This window comes from Microtus oregoni, unplaced genomic scaffold (genome assembly GCF_018167655.1).
Source record: "Microtus oregoni isolate MIOR12 unplaced genomic scaffold, Mior012 000009F_ref0000495, whole genome shotgun sequence".
NCBI lineage: Eukaryota > Metazoa > Chordata > Mammalia > Rodentia > Cricetidae > Microtus > Microtus oregoni.
This window is the reverse complement of record NW_024543068.1, coordinates 15148378-15168850: the sequence shown is the minus strand read 5'-3', so window position 1 is coordinate 15168850 and position 20473 is coordinate 15148378. Positions and strand designations below refer to the sequence as shown.

General features: G+C 42.0%; 1 protein-coding gene across 7 annotated transcripts in view; it reads left to right on the top strand.

Moving 5' to 3' along the window:
- Sipa1l1 (signal induced proliferation associated 1 like 1) overlaps nucleotides 1–20473 on the top strand; it is a 288200-nt gene that overhangs the window by 124440 nt on the left and 143287 nt on the right. For 6 of the 7 annotated variants that reach the window (XM_041658472.1, XM_041658465.1, XM_041658469.1 and 3 more), the window contains one exon: nucleotides 17899–17959. The exons of the other annotated variant lie outside the window; for it this stretch is intronic. The gene's annotated coding sequence lies outside the window, so the exon portion shown is untranslated. The remainder of the gene's footprint in view (nucleotides 1–17898; nucleotides 17960–20473) is intronic. 7 annotated transcript variants of the gene reach the window in all.

Below are 20473 nucleotides of genomic sequence, written 5' to 3'. Positions count from 1 at the left end.
GAACCTAGTTTTGAAGGATTTTGCTTAAAAGGAGTAGAAATGAAAATGTCAGTCACCACAGTGACAGCATGAGGTATGCCCACCTGGCACCAGGGATCTGCTTCCTCTTCTCTTCATAATAGAAGAATTCCCAGGATTAAAACAAGTTTTTATTTATGCCTATATTTGTGTGTACATGTATATATGCCTTATGTGTGTGTGTGTGCCTGTGGAAGCTTGAAGAGGATGTCAGATCCCCAAGAGTTGGTGTTATAGGCGCTTGGGAACTGGACATGGGTGCTGGGGATTGAACTTGGGTCCTCTGGAAGAGTAGCAATGCTCTTGACTACTGAGGAATCTCTCTTTTTAAGAAAAAAACAACAACAATAGAAACAAGACCAACAGTTATCTGTGCTCTATTTGTTTTGAATAAAAATATTCTTATAGGTGTCATAGGTATAGCTCAGTGGTACATAAACATAACAGTCTTAGCATGATTGAAGCCTTGAGTTTAGTCCGTAATGCTAAATAAACAAACTAAAAGTTTTGAGAAACACATTGTATAGACTTGTGTAGAGTGGTTAGCTCCCTGCTGTGAACATTCTGTGTGTCACTGAGCTAGTCCAAAGAATCCTTGCATTTTGGTGTTGAAGGTGGAAACGACCCACAGGAAATGCTGGATCATCTCCTTCACCGCCAGACTAGTTCACCCTCCAGCTGCAACATTTTCATTTTACATAGGTGCTAGAATTTGAATTTCATTGAGATTAGCTATATGAAGTTGGTAGATCTGATGGCATTAAGATTAAGAAGCTCTTCATTTAAGAGAAAAAGGTAATAGAGCTCAATCACAAACCACAATGGGAAGAGATATTTGCATGACTCATAGCCACAGTTTGTAAAGACTGAAAGGATGGTGCGCCCGTAACTGCAGTGAGTACGAAACTCGGATAAGCAGGCCACAGAAAGACGCTTGTTTGGCTCAAGCTATACCTGGCCAGTTCAGAAATGGCAGAAGCAGTTTGTGGTGCTGACAGTGTTAGTGGCCACCAGCTTTGGAGGTCACCAGGACCTGCTGAGGTGCCTGCAGTGCTGTTGTTAACTGAGCGGGGTTACATGGTGGAACATTGGGGAAAACCCTTAAACACACGCACTTAGCAGTTGTAGGCGCTCATATGCATTTTTAACTTTATAAATCATTTTGGAAAGTCTGCTAATCTTGTTTCCTGCTGTGCATATCATGTCCTGGAACTCTAATGAGCCACTGCAATCTTTCAGTCTTGTCTCTAACTGGTGTTTAGAACCTTCCTACCTTCAGGGATTGATGCATGCGTTTGACTATTTTGGCTTTACTATTCCAGAGATGTTGGTAAGCTTTGAGTATTTTAACCTTGAATATTTTAAAGATCAGGAAAAAAATCATGGCTACTAAACTGGTAATAAACTACCATGGTTTTATTAAATATAAAAGTCTGTTAGTGTAGAGCAAATGTTTTGAAGAACCAAAATAAAGCACCAGTAAGATCATATTATTAGTAAACTAGCCACTTCAGAGAAGATACTTTTCTCCTGGACTAGCACAAATCTAGCTAGAGTTAGTATATTTCATTAGTAACAGTAATTGGGATATTGCTGTGCTCATGCCTTCATGAGGCCCCGCCCCACACACACACTTACCACATCCACGTGGATCTGCTTGTTCTTCAGATAGCATGGCTCTGTGGGCTGTAGTGTTCTTGAGGGCGGGGACTATTCATTCATTTCTCCTTACATTAAATAGCTGGAAAATGTTGATTTCCTCCACTTCTTATAAACAAGACTTGGTGTTTAAGCACACACCAGAAAATTTAAATTTTACTGCACACTATTTTTTCTCATGTAGGACAAAGTTGTAATTTATTATAAAATGATATTGAAATTTTTACCTATCGTGCCTCTGGCCTCCTTTCTCTGTCCATAATGTATGTCAGTGTGATGAACTTTGTCTAAGTTTAGCTTCAGATGATGTATAGAATGTTAATTAGAAAGAGGAGATCCAGACTTATACATACATTTAATAGATTTTATTCTAAGAACAGTGTATGCAAAAATAAATTATAGGCCGGGCGGTGGTGGTGCACGCCTTTAATCCCAGCACTCGGGAGGCAGAGGCAGGCGGATCTCTGTGAGTTCGAGGCCAGCCTGGTCTACAAGAGCTAGTTCCAGGACAGGAACCAAAAGCTACAGAGAAACCCTGTCTCAAAAAATTAAAAAAAAAAATTATAAAGCTATAAAACTAGAAGATTTTCTGATAATTTGTTAACTTGGCTTTGGTGTTGAACCCATGTGTATATACTGAGCATTACTAAGTTTTGTTGTTACTTGGTCACACCTAGAAATTAGTTTTAGGGGAGGGGGCATGGCAGTTTGAAAAGCTGATTCATTGATTTGATGATGCAATTTCTAACAGTCTTGAGGGAGGAATGTATTAAATTTATTAGTTGACAATTTTATTTCCTTATTGCAATTTTTTCATCATCCAAAGCTTTTTTTTTAAAGAACAATAAGATCCAGAATAAGTTTTTATACTGGAACACTCAGACTTCTGCCCTTGTAGTGAACATAGGGCTTGGTGTGGCTGTATGAGGTTCTTGGGGTTTTGACAAAATGCCAATACAGCCCTCGGCCCTTCTGAAGACCAGAGAGGAGCGTGGTGCCACAGCTCTTGGAGGTGAGGCTCTTACCCTCAGGCTTGAGAAAGCTACTTTGATCTGGCTGCTAGCCTGCAGCACACACACTTTTGACTTGGGTACTTCTAGAGTCGGCACATTATCCATGACCACTCCCACAACCACAGCTGATTCTTCCTCTCAGCCAGGAAGCTTCACCTTTCATCCAGGACGGGGACCAGCTGGTTGGTTAGTGCTACTCATCACGTCAGGGCGAAACCTGGACAGCTTGACTAACAGCCTCAAGTAGATGTCCTGGTTCAGGGATCCTTGCGCCCCATCTTTTATCCTTGTTGTGGGGACTGTCAACATCCATGAAGGTGCCTCCTGCCCTGCCAGGTCCAGAAAGACAGAACTTCTCCAGAGTCGGCAAGGAAAAGGGTTCTCTGGGAGACACACTTGAGACGCTACCTACACAGGATGCTTTGTTAGTAAAATATTTTAAAATTTGTAATGTATTCCAGTTTGGGGTGACAGTAAATATAGTAATTGTCAAAGGTACTGTGTACATAAAAATTTTAGGTCTTTTCTTTTCTTTTTTCTTTCTCATGACAGGGTTTCTCTTTGTAGCCCTGGCTGTCCTGGAACTCCCTCTGTAGACCAGGCTGGCCTCGAACTCAGAGATCCATTTGCCTCTGCCTCCCTAGTGCTGGATTTAGAAGGCATGTGCCACCACACCCAGATAATTTTATTTTTAATTTCCAGCTAATTTACTTGTTGAGCCTAAAACACTAATGAGATTGTCACTAAAACACGTTGAATTTGTAAGATTTTAGATCAACTTAAGATTTACAAGGATGAAAAGATACTGATACATATTTTAAATTTCCCTGTCATTATTATTTAACTGATACATTTACCAAAAAATGTATTTTATTTTGCTTACTATTTTTTTGAGACAAAAATCTTCTGTAGCTCAGGCCTCAAACTTGTTATGTAGTCTAAGGTGACCTTAAACACCTAATCCTCTTGCCTCTACTTCTCAAGTGCTAGGATTATAGGTCTGTATCATTATTGCTGACAAACTTAATTTTTTTAAAAAATTACATTTACTTTATAAAAATTATTTACGTTCACTTTATGTGTATGTGTGTGCCACATGGATGTGTGTGTGTCATGTGTGTTTCTGTGACTTGCAAAAGCCAAGGCCACAAAAGGATATCAAGTGCTCTGGAAATGGAGTTACAGGTGGTTGTGAGTCTCCGTGTGATTGCTAGGAACTGAACTTGGGTTCTCTATAAAAGCAACCAATGTTCTTCACCACTGAGGCATCTCGCAAGCCCCAAGTTGAATACTTTAACTGTCTTTGCCTATGATATTTTGCTAAGTAGAAAACCATTTGTCTTAATAGTTTACTATGTTTAGATGAAAATGTGGTTGGTACCTTAGTTCTCTTATTTCTCCCTTAGATATTTTCCTGTGTTGCAGCATAGTGTCAGGCAGTGGAATGCTGTGAGATGCGTCTGTTATGCAGGATTCGTGTTCTGCATTTATGAGCATTAATGAACTGTTTAGTAAGGGCCGTGAGTATCATTTAATTACAGGATCGGTAATGCATCTTTTATATTTTTATATGATGCTTCTTTTATATTTTTATATGCCAAAAAGAAAGTAGCTTGAAATTGCATATGCCAAATATTTATTCCTTTTTGTTTTCTGAGGTAGTTAACCTAAGTAACAGGAACAAGGGAGTTGTAAAGGCAGGGAGACACGAGACTTTATTCCCTGGTAAGATACAACCTAGTATATGTTGTTCAGAATAAAAAGGAGGCTTTCGAAAGCAAGGCTGTGCTGAGGAAATAGTGTCCTGGGGCACATCTTATTTGAGTGGTGCTGAAGTGGAGAGAGTTTAGCACCAATAAACATTTGGGGCTCTAGTGTAGTTTCGTTCCTGGTTTAGCTGGAGACCCTAGCATTTCCAGTGCCAATATAGGGTCCTTTCACCTGAGCACTTGGCTCCCTTCTTGGTCAAGTACTGTTGGAGACATTTCTGATTATTGTAATATTCTGATTATTAGGAAGACAGGAACAAGCTTGGGGTGGTAGTGCACATCCTTAATTGCATTACAAGTGAATGAATCTCTAGGAGTTCGAGGTCAGTTGCTGGTGTATACAGTGAGTTCCATGTTAACCTGGGCTACATTCACCAAGAACTATTTCTTCAACTTCCTTCCCACTTTATTTTCTTGCATTAGCTCTCCTTATGCATTCCTAAATGACTCCTTTCCCCGTTGCTGTTTTCTGTGGGATGGTGTGTATGGAATGCACATTGATTTACTTGTAGTTATAGGCGGACCTAAAGGTTTAATTTCTTGTCAAGACTCTTCTTGGCCGGGTGGTGGTGGCGCACGCCTTTAATCCCAGCACTTAAAGGCAGAGGCAGGCGGATCTCTGTGAGTTCAAGGCCAGCCTGGTCTACAAGAGCTAGTTCCAGGACAGGAACCAAAAGCTACAGAGAAACCCTGTCTCGAAAAATAAAATAAAATAAAATAAAAAAAGAAGACTCTTCTCGGGGTAGCACTTATTGGCTCTTGATTACAGAAGCACGGAGGTTAGGCAGGCCAGCTGGGCTGCATTGGATTTTCCTAGTGTGGGGTTACCTGGCTTTTAAATGTTTCTGTCCCCTAATGCTAAATTCACTTCCATGTCATATGAATGTTGTTCAGTTTCTCTAATCCCAAGGTTTCCTGTCATCCCCACCAAGGGTTAACACCACAAGAGTCTCCAGGACAGGAGCTACCATAGATGTCACTGTCACCCAGTGCTGCTGTGTGTTTTGTCTGGTTCCTCTTAAGTTCTACCAGGGAAATTGGTTTGAAGGTTCATCCTCCCATAAAAGGTCATTTGTCTTAAGTCAGTACCCAGATACTGTCTTAGAGTTTTCTAACACAAGAGTTTCCAAGACAGTTCAGTTAAAGAGTATTAACCATCTTGGTATATGTTTATTCAATGATTGGTATCTGCAAAACTTTATGTGCTTCAAAAGGAGTCTGGTTACTGGAGGAATTAACCGTGCAGCTTTTAGTTGGACTGCTAATCATTCATGGCTTGTAGTAATAAGAGCGCGGGGGCTGCGTCCCCAGCACCCTGGCTGCCTGCTCGGCTAGCTTATGCCCCGAAATAATTACACGGACACTGTATTCTTTTAAACACTGCTTGGCCCTTTAGCTCTAGCACTTACAGGATAATTCTCACATCCCGATCAACCCATCTCTAATAATCTGTGAGAACCGGTCTTACCGGGAAGATTCTAGCCTAGTCCATCCTGGGTCGGAGCTTCATCCCGGGAGCCGGACATGGCGTCTCTGCTGAGGCGTCTGCTCCGGAGAGCAGAGCTGTCGAGACTCTGAGCTCACTTCCTCTTCCTCCCAGCGTTCTGTTCTGTTTACTCCTCCCACCTATCTTCTAACCAATAAAATGGGTCAAGGCAGTTCCTTTATTAGCCAATGACTTTCCTCCATCATTTCCCCTTTTTTGGTTTAAACAAAAAAAAAAAAGGCTTTAGCTTTAACATAGCAAAATTACATATAACAAAACAGTTATCAAGTAAAAGTTACAATAATCTTTATCATAACTAAGGAAAACTATAACTATAACTAACTATTCTTAACTCCATCAAAGACTCCAGAAAGATACAATGCTACCTAAGCAAACAAGAAAAAAGCAACTTTTAAAACTCTAGAAATGACAGAGACATCTCGCTGCCTGGACAGTCACCCAAAGTTCCTCTGTACTGTTGGGGCATCCATCTTCAGCCTTCAGGCCCATGGTATCCAGCAGACATTTCCATAAAGCAGGAAAATTCAAAGTCAGTTCAGTCACTATCTGTTGTGTCCTGCAGAATGTCTCGCAGACTCTTTCATGAATCAGGAACCCCGAAAGTTCATCTCACCTTAGGCAAGTTCAGTAGTCCTCTCTCTGCGGGTTCTCTGTGTCCAGTTTATGCAATAGTCCAGGCAAGAGCAGTTTCTTGCCCAAATGGCTATCAAACTCCATAAGGTGCCTCTTCAATGCCCATCTTCCTCTTGAAGTAGATTGGTGCTGCCAGGAGCAGAGTGTCTCATTGTCATGAAAAGTCCTCAGTTATTAAAATATTAAATGTCCTATTCTGTAATCTTTGAAAGACATGAAGAATGTCTATCTAAAATATATCTCTATATATCTAGAAAATCTTACTAACATGACTACAAGCTTTACTATTATCGATGATTATCCATTAACAACCTATATTTCTTAATTATACAGTACATATTTAAATGAACTACACAATCACAATACCTTAATCAAAATCAGAAACACTTATACATATAACAAAATTGACCTTAAATCTCTATCAATAAAGCAAAATCTATACTAATGTAAATTATTCATATCTATATCATATCCCCCTTTAAATGTAAAAGAACGTTTATAAGCCATATTTGGGAACATGGGCGCAGTTTTTTCTCTCCAAACTGCTTCCTGCTGAATGGGGGCGTCGTTAATTAGGTCTTTCATGGTATAACCTGTGTGCTAGTTTCATCTCAGTTGGCAGTTGAGCGAAGCAATTTTTTGAAGGCGTGCACAGGAACCATTCAGGAGGACGTGGTCCATCATACCAAATCGGAATAGAAGAAATGAACAGCGTCTCATCCTCTGTGAAAACAAAATAAGAAACTCCTTTCCAAAGTATCATATCCTTAGATCCAAATTCAAAATATCTATGTTGGATTAGTTCAGCAGCATTTATAAATAAATATCTTTTAGTAGCTTTTGCTCTTTCCTCAGCATTCAAACAATTCAAAGAGAGCACAATAGCATACAGTATCAAAATTCTCTGTTTATCCATCTTTGTATACCTTTGTTTTAACCTCTAGTTCATTTATTTTTACTTTTAACTCTTTGCTTTTTGAGACATGTTCTCTGTACCTTTGACCTGAAGTAACTCTGTAGACCAGGCTGTCTTTGAACTCTTAGAGATCTGCCTGTCTCTGCCTCCCAGGCATTCGGGATTAAAGGTGTAAGCTACTATACCTTGAACTCACAGAGATCTGTTTGCCTCTGCCTTCTAGGCACTGGGATTAAAGGCGTGTGCTACCACACACAACAACTCTCTTCCTTTTTTTGTTTTTTACTTTAAGAACTTCAACTTTTAGTCTGCATATATTTTTAACACACTTTAAACCATTCAGAAATTTTCTCTGTCTTTGAATCTCTCTTTACTGTATATCTCTCTTTTTCTGACCACACGAGTCTTTAATTTACCAAGCAATATCAGTAGGATTAAAGGCGTTGCTTTGCCAGCTGGATCCAGCCCATTCCTTTGCTTTCCAGCCTCATGGCTGAGGTACTGGCTGTAGCCTGCAAGCGAGCTTCAGCAGCCTGTGCTTGCAAACCGCACGAACCGCCTGCGTAAAAGAGTCAGAGTTTGCCCTGGCAGGACAGCCCAGAAAGCTGGCATTTTTAAACGGCGCAGCTTTTTTCCTGCTACGGCTGAAAACCGAAAAGCATGCGTTCAGCTTTTTGTCAACACCATTTAAGTGTTTCGTGGCAGGACCTCTTAATGAGCTGCAGGGTTCTGTAGCTAAAGCTGAGTCAGGAAGCCTCTCTCAGATGAGGCGCCCACTTGCCTCTAGCAAGCGGAGCAGACCCGAGAACACAGCGAGTCTAGTTGCCATCAAACAAATCGTAGCACTTTACTCCAAATGCTCTATTCAAAAGCTCTGTCTCCTGCAGGAGCCAGACAGAGATCACAATGGCGGCACAGCCCCAGGAAGTCACGCTTTAAAATGACACAGCGTTTTTTTCTGCTACTGTTGCCGAATCAGGAAATCTCTCTACAGCACACCACCACCAAACAGCAAAAATCTGTGTTAAACTCTCCCTTATTTTTAAGCCTTCTCAGGTTTTTTAAGTGGGTTTAGTCCATCGCGGGGGGGGGGGGGGGCTGCGTCCCCAGCACCCTGGCTGCCTGCTCGGCTAGCTTATGCCCCGAAATAATTACACGGACACTGTATTCTTTTAAACACTGCTTGGCCCTTTAGCTCTAGCACTTACAGGATAATTCTCACATCCCGATCAACCCATCTCTAATAATCTGTGAGAACCGGTCTTATTGGGAAGATTCTAGCCTAGTCCATCCTGGGTCGGAGCTTCATCCCGGGAACGGGGCATGGCGTCTCTCTCAGGTGTCTGCTCCCGAGAGGAGAGCTGTGGAGACTCTGAGCTCACTTCCTCTTCCTCCCAGCGTTCTGTTCTGTTTACACCTCCCACCTATCTTCTAACCAATAAAATGGGCCAAGGCAGTTCCTTTATTAGCCAATGACCTTCCTCCATCAATGGCTCGTAAAGCCTACATGATGAAGCCCCATCCTCTGTAAAAGTCTCTGGAAGGTGGTTTCCGGGCTGGTGAGCAAAGGAAGGTAGGTGTAGGGGGAGTGCTTCCTCCTCTGTCCAGACCCTGTCATCTTTTCCCTTTGGCTTTTTCTGACTTGTCCCCTTTGTAACAAGCTGATAATTGTGAATAATTGCTTTCTTGAATTCTGTGAGCCATTCTGAGAAATTAGTAAACCCTGGGAGGGGATTGTGGAGTCCCAGTTTAGTTAACACACCTGTCAAAAGTATAGAGAACTAGTCTCATGTTGCCATCTGAAATGGGAGCAGTTATGGGAACATGGAGTTGACTTAGGACATCTAAGCTGATGCCAAATGCACAGTATGAGTATTGAATTCATTGTGGGATGAGTATTCAGTGCCCGTCAAGAATTGAGGAATTGCTTGCGGGGGGGGGAAGCCTTCACACATAGGGTGCTGGAATTAATTGGAGTGTGAGCAAAAGAAGCAGAGTTGTGGTGTGTGTGTGTGTGTATTATTTACACAGTGTTCTGCCTGCATGTATGCCTGCAGGCCAGAAGAGGGAACCAGATCTCATTAGAGATGGCTGTGAGCCACCATGTGGAACCAAACTCAGGACCTCCAGTGCTCTTAACCTCTGAGCGATCTCTCCAGCCAGAGTTTTTGTTTTTACTTAGTGTTACGTGTCAAGGTGTGTTAGGAAAACAGAACTAGTAGTTGTATATATGAGAGGGCATATTTTTATAGAAATTTGTGGATTGATTTGAATAGAGAGATCAAGATCATGATATTGATCGTAAGACAGTTGGCATAGGTTTTTTTTGGGGGGGGGTGATTAGTAGGACAGACTGGCCACTCAGGCAGGCTGTGGTGCAAATGCAAGGCAGGACTTCTTTGCCCTTTGGGCCTTTGTTGGCCCTTCAGCGGATTGGACTGGAGGAGGGCCAGCTACATAACAAGTGGTAATCTTTAGTATTGTCAGTGTTAGCCACATCTAAAACAACACCTTCATCTCAACATCTAGATTAGAGAGGTTTGTTCTCTTTTGTTTGCTCTACTGGGAAGCCCAAGGATGTCACATATTCCGAGGATACTCTCTATTAATGAGTTTGGCCACAAATCTTTGATTAGTATTTGACCAAGTTAAGTGAGTACTATATGCTGGCCAAGTTAGTACATGAAACCACTGGTTCAGCCATAGTCAGGCTAGAAAGGCACTGTGTGATTGGTTAGGAAATCCCCAGGATTTAGACTTGAGATGCTGACCCCCTCATCCAGCACACTGACTGTTCATGCCCTGAGCATTTAGCAGCTGCTGTGTTTTGCTGACCGTGGAACATACACAGTGCTGTATCCCAGCCTTCCTGAGAGATGTCCCTGCCCCCACTTGAGTAAACAGGACAGTTATGATTTGAGCCTGTTTGCTCATGCTTATTTTTAGTGAGATTTGTATATTGGCTGGATTTCAATTTTTTCATAAAGAACCTGGTAATTTAGAATTCAGGCCAAATGCGCACAGTTGTTACTGTAGAGAGGAAAGCAAACATTGCCTTCTGATTTATTTGTGTGTTCTGCAAGAAAGAATGGAGAATTCCTGTACCAGATCGTATTAATAAATTCAGTGACTGTTTGGCTGCTACTTAGTGTGTACCCTTGAGAATAAGAACTAATGGTTTGCCAAAACATCCTCTAGTGTATTCCATAACTGTTCATTCCTTCTGTTAACCTGAATAATTGCTTCTTTTATAAGCAGAGATGTCACTTCTACTTAACAGTGAAAATCTCCTTTATGGGCCATGGAGTTGCACTTTTCGAAGCATTGCTGTTAGAAGGTAACAAGATTAATTAGAAGTGAGTCAGCCCGGGCTGCCATTGATGTCTGTGTAACTCCCATCTGTCTTGGGATTTTGTACCCACTGTCACATGTATAAAACATGGCTCATGATCATCTCAATTCTGAGCACCATTATACAGTCATTTAAACCCAAGAAAAAATTTCCTTTGGTGCCAATTGAAATATGTGACTGATAACTCTTTCAAATTACTAACATCTGTTCACTTTAAAGGGTCCGAGGAACCTTTGTGTTAGGGTGGGCTTTTGCCTGCTGATGTACCCAGGCTCCTGTAGCAGTTTGACCTCGTGGTTCATATCAGGCGCTTTCTTCCTTAGTTTTCTTTGAAGTTGGTAAACTTGTGTGAAGGATTTCTCTTGCTGGGTCCCCTTCACTGTCGCTGTGGTTCCTCTGAGACTGAGCGTCTTCTCTTTTTGAAGATAGCCTGTTTAAAGGAGCCTTGTGGAGGGAGGTAGCCCCCTTTAAAAGAGCCTTGTGGAGTTGTCAGCTTTCTTTTACTGTGCTTCTTTATGGATATGCTGTTGACACTGTCAGCATCCCCTACTGAGGCCTCAGCCTAGAGTAGTTGAATCTGCCTGGCTCTCAGCTGCTGGTTCCTAACTTCCTTTGGCAGAAGTGAGTTCAGACCATGTTCATTCCAGAGTGCAGAGCTGTAGGATTCCCCATTACTACATTTAGGCAAGCATGTTCTGCTCATAGCAGGATTCATTTGAACATGGTTCATCCCAATCTCATGTGCCTTCTTCAAAGTAGAATCTTTGTGACCTCCATGTGTCACGGGGTGGCTCTTCTGGCCGTGCTTTTAAACCACCAGCCTAATCCTAGGAGCCAACCCTGAAAGATCGATAACTGTCCCATTAAACCACAGTAGACATGTTTTAGCAGTTCATTTTTTTTGTACTGAAACTGGGAATCTGTCTCAGTGCGTGTTTGTTTGTAATCCAGTTCTCCTGGTTTGAAAAGTTACATTCTTCTAATTTTTATAGTACATTTGAATGATGATCTTTTGGGTTGAATGTTGTCTGTGGCCAACAAACAAAATCAGTGTTTTTGCCCTTTAATAGCCTGCCTATAAGTGTGGAGAAAGGGTTTTGTTTGTCTGTTTGGTTTTTTTTTTGGCTTTTCGAGACAGGGTTTCTCTGTGGCTTTGGAGCCTGTCCTGGAACTACCTCTTGTAGACCAGGCTGGTCTCGAACGCACAGAGATCCGCCTGCCTCTGCCTCCCTAGTGCTGGGATTAAAGGCGTGCACTACAACTGACTGTCTGAGAGAGCATTCTTAAGTATTGCAACTGGACTCTGGTAATTTAAGAATCTCCTTCAATAGATAATGAATGAGAGCTGCAGTTTTATTTAGTGATAATGACATAACTTTCAGTGAATATACAATTAAAATTTGTATTTAATTTTCAGGTTATGGTAATTTCTTTTAGGGCTTTGTCATTTTAGATTCTAAGAGGGTACATTCAGCTTCATAGTCCACTGTTAAAATGCATTTTGTTTTCTGGAAGTTCTGAGGTTTGAGTAGTTTGCAGTTTTTGTGCACTTGCCTTCCCATTGCACAAATGTGAGGGTGCAGTTCCTGGATGGTAGGATAGGACCAGGAGTCTGCCACGCGTGCTCCCGAGCATTCGAGCATCTCGTGTGCATCTTTGCAGGCCCTGACGTGACAGGCATATGAAGAGGCCTGCTTATATTCCTCCAGTGGATAGTTGGCTTGCTTTTGTTGTATTTGTTTTTTGTGTTTGCTTTTGGTGGTGTTACTGGTTTTTGTGAACATGAGGCAAAATCCCCCACGCCCTGACCACACCCTGACCAGTGTCTTCAGCTGTTAAACTCACTGTCAGTACCCGGTTTCTCTTTCTTCTGATTTTCTTGGGTTGTTTGCCTCTCCTACATGTTTAGGAGTTACACATGCAGTCATTTCATCTTGTTAATGTGTTGCTATGACTGCTATTTTGTCATGTCACCCTCAAACAATTTCTGCATTGTAATAATGTTGGATGTATTTATTATTGGTGCTTGTGGTCTTTCTATCTTGTATTGTTTATATTTTATGAAGTTATAAAGTATCTTTTATTATCTACTAAAAGTTTCATAATCTTACCTTTTGCATGCAAATTATGTTAAATTGGGATTTATTTTTATATAAAAGGTAGAATGGAAATTTAGATTAATTTTCACATGGATGAACAGATATATACACAAGTGCTGTTATTAAATAATTATGTTTCTGCATTTATCTGACATCCCTGCTCTATTGTAAATAATAGTTGGGAGGGTGGACCCATGCCCTCCTGACTTATTAGAATTGGTATTCTTGTAATGTAAGATTTAGACACAGACTAAACACTTTGTAAGACTCAACACATTGTTGAGTTTCTAAAAACAGCTGTGGTTATGATAAATAGGTAGATAGATGATAGCCAGGTAGATAGATAGGTAATAGGTGATTGGCAGATAGATAATGGATAGATGATAGGCTGAAAGATGGACAATAGATGCTGATGAATGGAATATAAATATAAGCGCATGGACTTATATATAACACATGCATATGTGACCCCTCCATCCGGTGAGCATGTCTACACATATTCAGTAACAATAACTGCACCTGCACCTGGGTTTTTTATTTGCTAATGCCATTCTTGGAGAAAAGAATCATTTTGGAGAAAGAGGTATTGTCAGGGTTGGAAAGTACAGACAAGTACTGAGGAAACTTTGAAACGTTTTTTTAGGAAGTTAGGAAATGATATGAAAGTGATAAGATTGTGTCAAAATGACCCATAGGCTGTCTTGAAATTTTTATTGTCCAGTTTTAGGCTGATTGGGCTAGCATATTAACAATGGCAACAACGACAGCAATAAAAATAGTAGTCAAGGGTTAGAGCTGAATAAATGAATCATGTGACCTTGAGAGCAGATGATGGCACTTACTGAAACTGTCTTCTCACTGTATTCTATTGTATGGAATTCCTTAATTGTTTTCGTTCTCCTGATGTGGGGACACATTACAATGGGTTCTAGTTTTTGGCTGCCAGGGGCTACAGTACTCTAAACATTTCTGTTCATTTTGCTGGGAGACATTGCTTTTTCCCACTAGCTGATAAGTTCATGACTCAGGCTCCTTTATTGAAAGGAGAAACACATAATCTGTATTTAATAAAAGTTTTATGTGTCCCTGGATCCTTCAGAAGAAGCAAGGTCATGGTAATAATTTGGGTGTGGTCCACTTAGCTAGCTCCTTCAGATCTTAGTGTGTCAGTCTTCCTGGAGATAGGAGTATTTCTTAAGACAGAGGGGCAGGGGAAGCCCAGACACAGACACGTGGAGGATGGCGGACAACTCTGCAGTCACGATCTTCTACTTCCGTGGAAGGCCTTCTGCGAGGAAGGGTAGCAGATGGTCAGAGGCCCCCTTGCTTCTGCAGTTCACACTCATGTCTTCTTGGTGCAGCTTCCAGGACATTCTCTTTTCCTGCTGGTGTCAGTTTTTCAGCAGAGTGAACAGATTTCACTGCTTTTCAGGCATGTTGTCCTCTCTGTTTGATTTCACTCTTGATAAAAGCCCACTGGAATGAAATGTAGTTTGCACTGGGAGGCTTGTGGTCTGTGGTCCCTGGCTTCTGCATAATCTCTGCCTCACCTACTCATTTGCTTGCCGCCTGGGAAATTACAGTATTGACTTAAAGTTTAAACATGGTATAATACATTAGTACACTCAATGGTGAGATGAACTCAAGAGTCAGAAGTCATTGAGAACATACGGACTTAGAAGTCAAGACCAGTCTAAGCCAGGCTTGTCTCTTACTCCCTGCCCCACGTAAATTGGAAGCTGTTATACTGAAAATATGTTTGCTTCAGTTCTTTAAAAGCCTTAGCAACTTTAACACCGTCACTCTTTACAGCCAGAAGTCAGGATCAGTGAACTCCCGAGCCGTGTTTCCCAGCTGCTTCTACTGTTTTTGATTGTGCGCTACTTTTCCTACAAATGATATTCAAGTGTGGGGCCTCACTCCAGGGTCTCTGTGTTCCTGCCGGCTGCTCTTCTTTCTCTTCTGTTGGACACTCACCTCCTGCTGACTCTGCGCCGTAGGCAGCTGTCTCTTCAGACTGCCATGGGGACTTCAGGAAACTGCTGGGGACACAGACATCCCTTCAGCAGTCTGAGGGCCACTGACTTCTGTGGCCCACCTTTTTGATGTTAAAACTATAGGATGTTCTGCCTTCTGTTCAGAGCGAATCAGAAACAGACACTATAATGAGTCTTCCCAGATCAAACAACTGTGAAGATAGTTCTGAATTCAAGAAGCCCCATGTTAGCTCCCTGCCCCAGCTTACCTTTTCCGAGTGTAGAGAGGAATCGTATAGTACTCCCTCGAGTCTGGGTTTCTGTGTAAACTGATTGGGAGACATGCTATGTATCAACATTATATTTCTCCAGTCCATCCTCTCCTACCTCACACTGTAGCAGACAAGACTTTAATGTATAGGTCGGCTGTCGGATTTTTGTAAATAAGATTTTACTAGGAAAGACAAACTCATATGGTCTGTGGGTACTTTCGTATTTCAAACGTGAGCTTGATAGATAGGACAGGACAGGGACCTTATGTCTACTAAATCATAAAATGCTGTCTGCATGTTTATAGAGTCAGTGTATTGATTTCCTCCTATACACTACTCCGCTATGTGCCTGGTCCATGGTTTGTTACCAAGTTCTGCCCGTTGATATTACTATTTACTTGAATGTTTTTAAAGTTTCTTGGGGACCCCTGTGTGTGCATTCCTAGCAGCTAGCTGCTCAGGACCAGAGTCTGTTTGTAGTCTGCACTGTTAGACACTAACATGGTGTGCCAGCTTTTACCTCTTAGCAGTCATGAGACTTATGTTGCTTACATACTGTCTGTCAATGCAAACACAGCTCTTACCTCCCAGGGAGGAAAAGTTTATTCTTGAGCCGAATACTAATGATCATGGCTTAGGAACACAAGTGACCCCAAGAAACCTGCTCTGATGTGGTAGCAGTTTCGTGGAGTTTTAGAGACCAAAGGAAAGCACTAAATCATGGCCTGTTTCAAGCACATTGGTGGAGAATTCAGGTAGGTGGGTTACAGCAGACACAGTCTTTGTTGTAAGGCTCCCGTGCTCTCTGAGGACAGTCTTGGTTTAGGACTGGCGACAGCTGCTAGCCTCTGGATACACTATGAAAGGTTTCCCCTGATAGGCAGAGGGAAAGTCAGACAGACGGAGGTGGACAGTAGGTGGCCATTAAGGAGACTAAAACAGCCTGAAGTAATACATACTATGGTCTGCGTTTTCTGTTTTTGCCATTATGACCAGTTACCTATGCCTTGTAGTGGAAATTGATGACATTGTCGTGTTACTTGTGTTTTGATGTGATGGATGAATCTGGGCATATTTCTAGATGTATACTGGCCATTTTGAGGTCCTATTTGATGGCCTGTCTTTTTATTGTCTTGTCTTATTTGTGATAATCTTCATGCGTTTGGAAAAAGAGTTCTTTGGTGGTGGGTAGGTGTGTTGCAAATGTCATTTATTTTAGGGCTTCTGGTTTCCCTTTTACAGCTATGCAAACTTAAAAAAACATTAAGAATGCAATAAGACACACTGTACCACACCTGAGAGGAGAGAGAAATGAATGCACCCATGCTCCTTTCTTCTCTCCTCTAGCCTTTTCTTGTCCTTTATAGTACACAGTACCTGCCCAGGGAATGGTGTTGCCTGCAGTGGGCTGTATTGTCTATCAGTTAACAGTCAAGGCTTTCCCCTACAGACATGTCCACATTCCATGAATTGGAATCCAAAAGAATTCAAAGTTTCTTTTCAGGGAATTCTAGGTTTTAGAAAGTTGACTTTAAAACTAACCATCATAAGATCCTTTTAATTGAGAGTAATGTGTTTTTATGTTTTCACTGTTTGTTGCAATGTTACCTATGCTGGCCTCAAACTCCTCAGCCTCCCAAATTTCTAAGATATGCCATGAAGGTGGGTGCCTGCTGTACTGTTACTACATCTCTGGGCTGGGCATGGGTGACACTATTATATTTCACTTGTGGATATCAAAAGCCATTCCAGTGTCCAAGAGTCTTTGTTGAAGCAGATGAGTGCAATTTTTTTTTATTTATGCTCAGGACCATTTCCTCAGATCCTTGAGTTTAGAGATTTAGAAATCGAAGCTGATTAACCCAGCCTCATGCTATATCAGGAATAGGTTAATTGAGTGTTGTAGAGGTCCAGCTAACAATCTTATCTTTTTAATTTTCTTTTAAAGCTACATAATATTTGAGGTCCATTTAATATTTTTCCTTTTTGTTTTAGAAGTCCAGAACAATATTACTTAATTGGGCTGTTTGGGATATGTTGCTTTTTTTTTCTTTCTTTCTTCCTTCCTTCCTTTCTTTTCTTTTCTTTTTTTTTAATCTAGAGCAGGAAAAACAGCTCAGCGGTTAGGAGCCCCTGCTGTTCTTACAGAGACCCATTATGTTCCTAGCATCCTCATCAGCTCACAACCTCCTGTAACTCTAGCTTCAGGGGATCCAGTGCCCCTTCCTGGCCTACACAGGCACCCACAAGCACGTGTACTTAACATAGATACATACACATACATAAAATGAAAGCTAATAAAATGAATCCCAAAACTGGATGTGGTATCACACACTTTAAACCCCAGCACTCCAGAGGCAGAGGAGAATGTGTCTGAGTTCAAGGCCAGCCTGATCTACATAGCGAGTTCCAGAACAGCCAGGGCAATAGAGAGAGACCCGACACCCCTCCCAAAAAGAATCTCAAACAAACAAAAGTTCAATTTACAGTTGATACAGATGATCTTAGAAATATTTATAATGCTCTAATATTATAGACACATCCAGTCAAACCTAATTAATGCTGCTTCCTTCAGAAGACTAGCCTGTCCACTTGAAAGATAAGTCCCTTGTCAAGATTCTATAAACTTTGTAGTCTTAGTGACATCTCTTAGGTCTTACAAAGCTTCTCTTCTCTGTTTGCAGATTATATGCCATTCGTGTGAACGTTGCTGTCTTACGTCTGTGATTATGGCGCCAGAATACAGTAAGTAGCCTTGTTGTGTTTTACCATCGAGTGTTGGCTCCCTGTGCTTGAATTCCTGGGGATGGGTTTGACCTTTCAGCTTTATGTACACACGCATCATGATAGCGTTTTCTTTATTGTTTCTACACACACATTATTTGTCTGGGCTACTTCCTGTAATGGCCAGCAGAATGGGCATCAGGACTGCAGCAGATCACATGTGCCATCTGTCCCCTGTGTCTTAGTCTGAGAAACTGACTGCAGCTGCAGGCTGGGCCTGGTGAGCTGTAGCCCCATGCTGCTGGTCAGCAATTGGTTCACCAACTGTGGCTCCATCGTCCATTCTTGGGCAATGCCTGGCGAGGGAAATGGGCTCAGGGACAGCCCTCGACTCTTGCTCTAGCTCGTGAGACCCTTTGGCAGGTGTGCCTGGAACTTTTGGCAAAAGTCTCCTTATACTTAGGACAGAACTCAGGGAAACGTCTGTCTCTTTCTCTGGATGTCATTGTGTTGGTGTGAGGTCTGGTGTGGCTTCAGCCTGCTGGCTCCCAGACTGAGCAAGAAAGCCACACAGGACGGAAGACAGAGTCCAGAACCCAGAATTCAGGGCAACCAGCCCTGAAGCCTGTCCCTACTCAGGACATCCAGTATTTGAGCCAATCCATTTCCTTTATGTTAAAGCCAGTTTGAGTTGGAAGCCAAAACATCCGAATGATTCACTTAATCCCCATTTTATTTTTAGTAATCCATTAGTTTCCCCCAGGGAACGTGGGAGTAATTGCAAAGCAAGGCAAAGTAATACCATTAAATTAAACTGGCGCAGTGTTGGTGTTGACTGGCATCCTCTTTGCTCTCAGCAGGAGTTAGCTACAGTGAGTTAGCATTCAAAAATGTGAGGATAAAGACAGCGCTTCCAGATTCCTTGTCCTTTTCATTTTCACCCAGAAGCTTTTGCATTTTACTCAGTTGCCGTAGATGCTAGAAAGGGTTTTAGGCTACAGGCATGCTTCGTGTTCTCAAGAACTATAGCTGCAGACAGCACGTATCTGTTCCATTTTCCTAGAAGACAGTTATACCCGTGTTTTTTTTTTTTTTTAAACATTTGTTTTTGTTCTTCAAAAATGCTTCAGGTGTGTGGAGAAGAGTAACAGACAGACACCCATCCCTCCCGGGCACTTGAGAATTTTATCTATCATATCAAGCAGTTAAAAAATGTGTTCCCTATCTCTGCTCCTAGGGAAACATTACTCTGCTTTTATTCTTTATTATTCTCACGTATTTGTACTTTTACCACATGTGTATCACATGCTTTTGCTTTCTGTTGAGATGGGTCTTGTGTATGTGAGTCTGACTTTGACCTTGCTATGTAGTTGAGGCCGACCTTGAACCCTGATATTGTTGCCTTCTTCTTCCACTGGGATTGAAGCTGTACTCCATCAGGCCTGACTGGTGTGCTTTTTAATGTCTAAAAAAAAAAAAATGCAGATGCCACACATTGAATGTAAAATCATAAGGAACTTTAGAAGAGATGCAAGGTCAATGTAATGCTGTGGTTTTGGTCATAGACACAAAATGACCTTAGGGTTTTTGTTGCTGAGAATAGACCCCATGACCATGGCAACTCTTGTAAAAGAAAACCTAGTTGGGGTGGCTTACAGTTCAGAGGTTTAGTCCATTATCATTATAGTGGGATGAGGTGGGAGGCAGACATGGTGCTGGAGAAGGAGCTCATAGTGGAGAAGGAGCTGTGTCTTGATCTGAAGGCAACAGGAAGTGAACTGAGATGCTGCATGTGACTTGAGCATATGTAACCTCAAAGCTAGCCTCTACAGTGACACACTTTCCTCCAGAAAGGCCACACCCACTTCAACAAACCATGCCTCTTGATAGTGCCACTTCCCTTGGGGGCCATTTTCTTTCAAACCCCACAATACTTTGAAGGATGTGTTGGTAAGCATCCAGTGGTGTGCATCATGAAATGCACGTCAATTGGTCGGTGAGTCTTAATCCACACAGTGACAGCTTTCACCTTGCTGCCTGGTCTGCTGCTTAGCGAACTTTCTGTCCTGCTCTCATCCTGTGCAGGCTTGGAATCCCACAGGGTACTGTGACCCATGAGCCTGCTTCCTTATGTAATCTTCAGGGCACAGGCTTTTGGCAAACTTTGCCTGCTCATTCTCCACACTGTAGCTGTTGGCCTACACCACTTCCGCCCACACCTTCTAAACTGCCTGGTTGCCACCCTAGTGCTTTTATTTGTGGCAGTGGTTTTAGAAGGGACTTCCAGGCTGAATGCACCTCTAAAACAACACCTGTGTTACTGGGAGCCGCCTCGTGATCTTCGATGCACCCTGTTTCCACTGTTCTGGGTCTTAGAGATCCTGCTATATAATTCTTTCTCTTTTTGCTTTGTATGTATGTATGAGTGTTTTGTCTGCATGCATTTCTGTTTGCACACGTACCTGATGCCCACAGAGGCCAGAAGAGGGTATCAGATCCTTTGGAACAACCAGTTGTGAGCCACCATCTGGATTC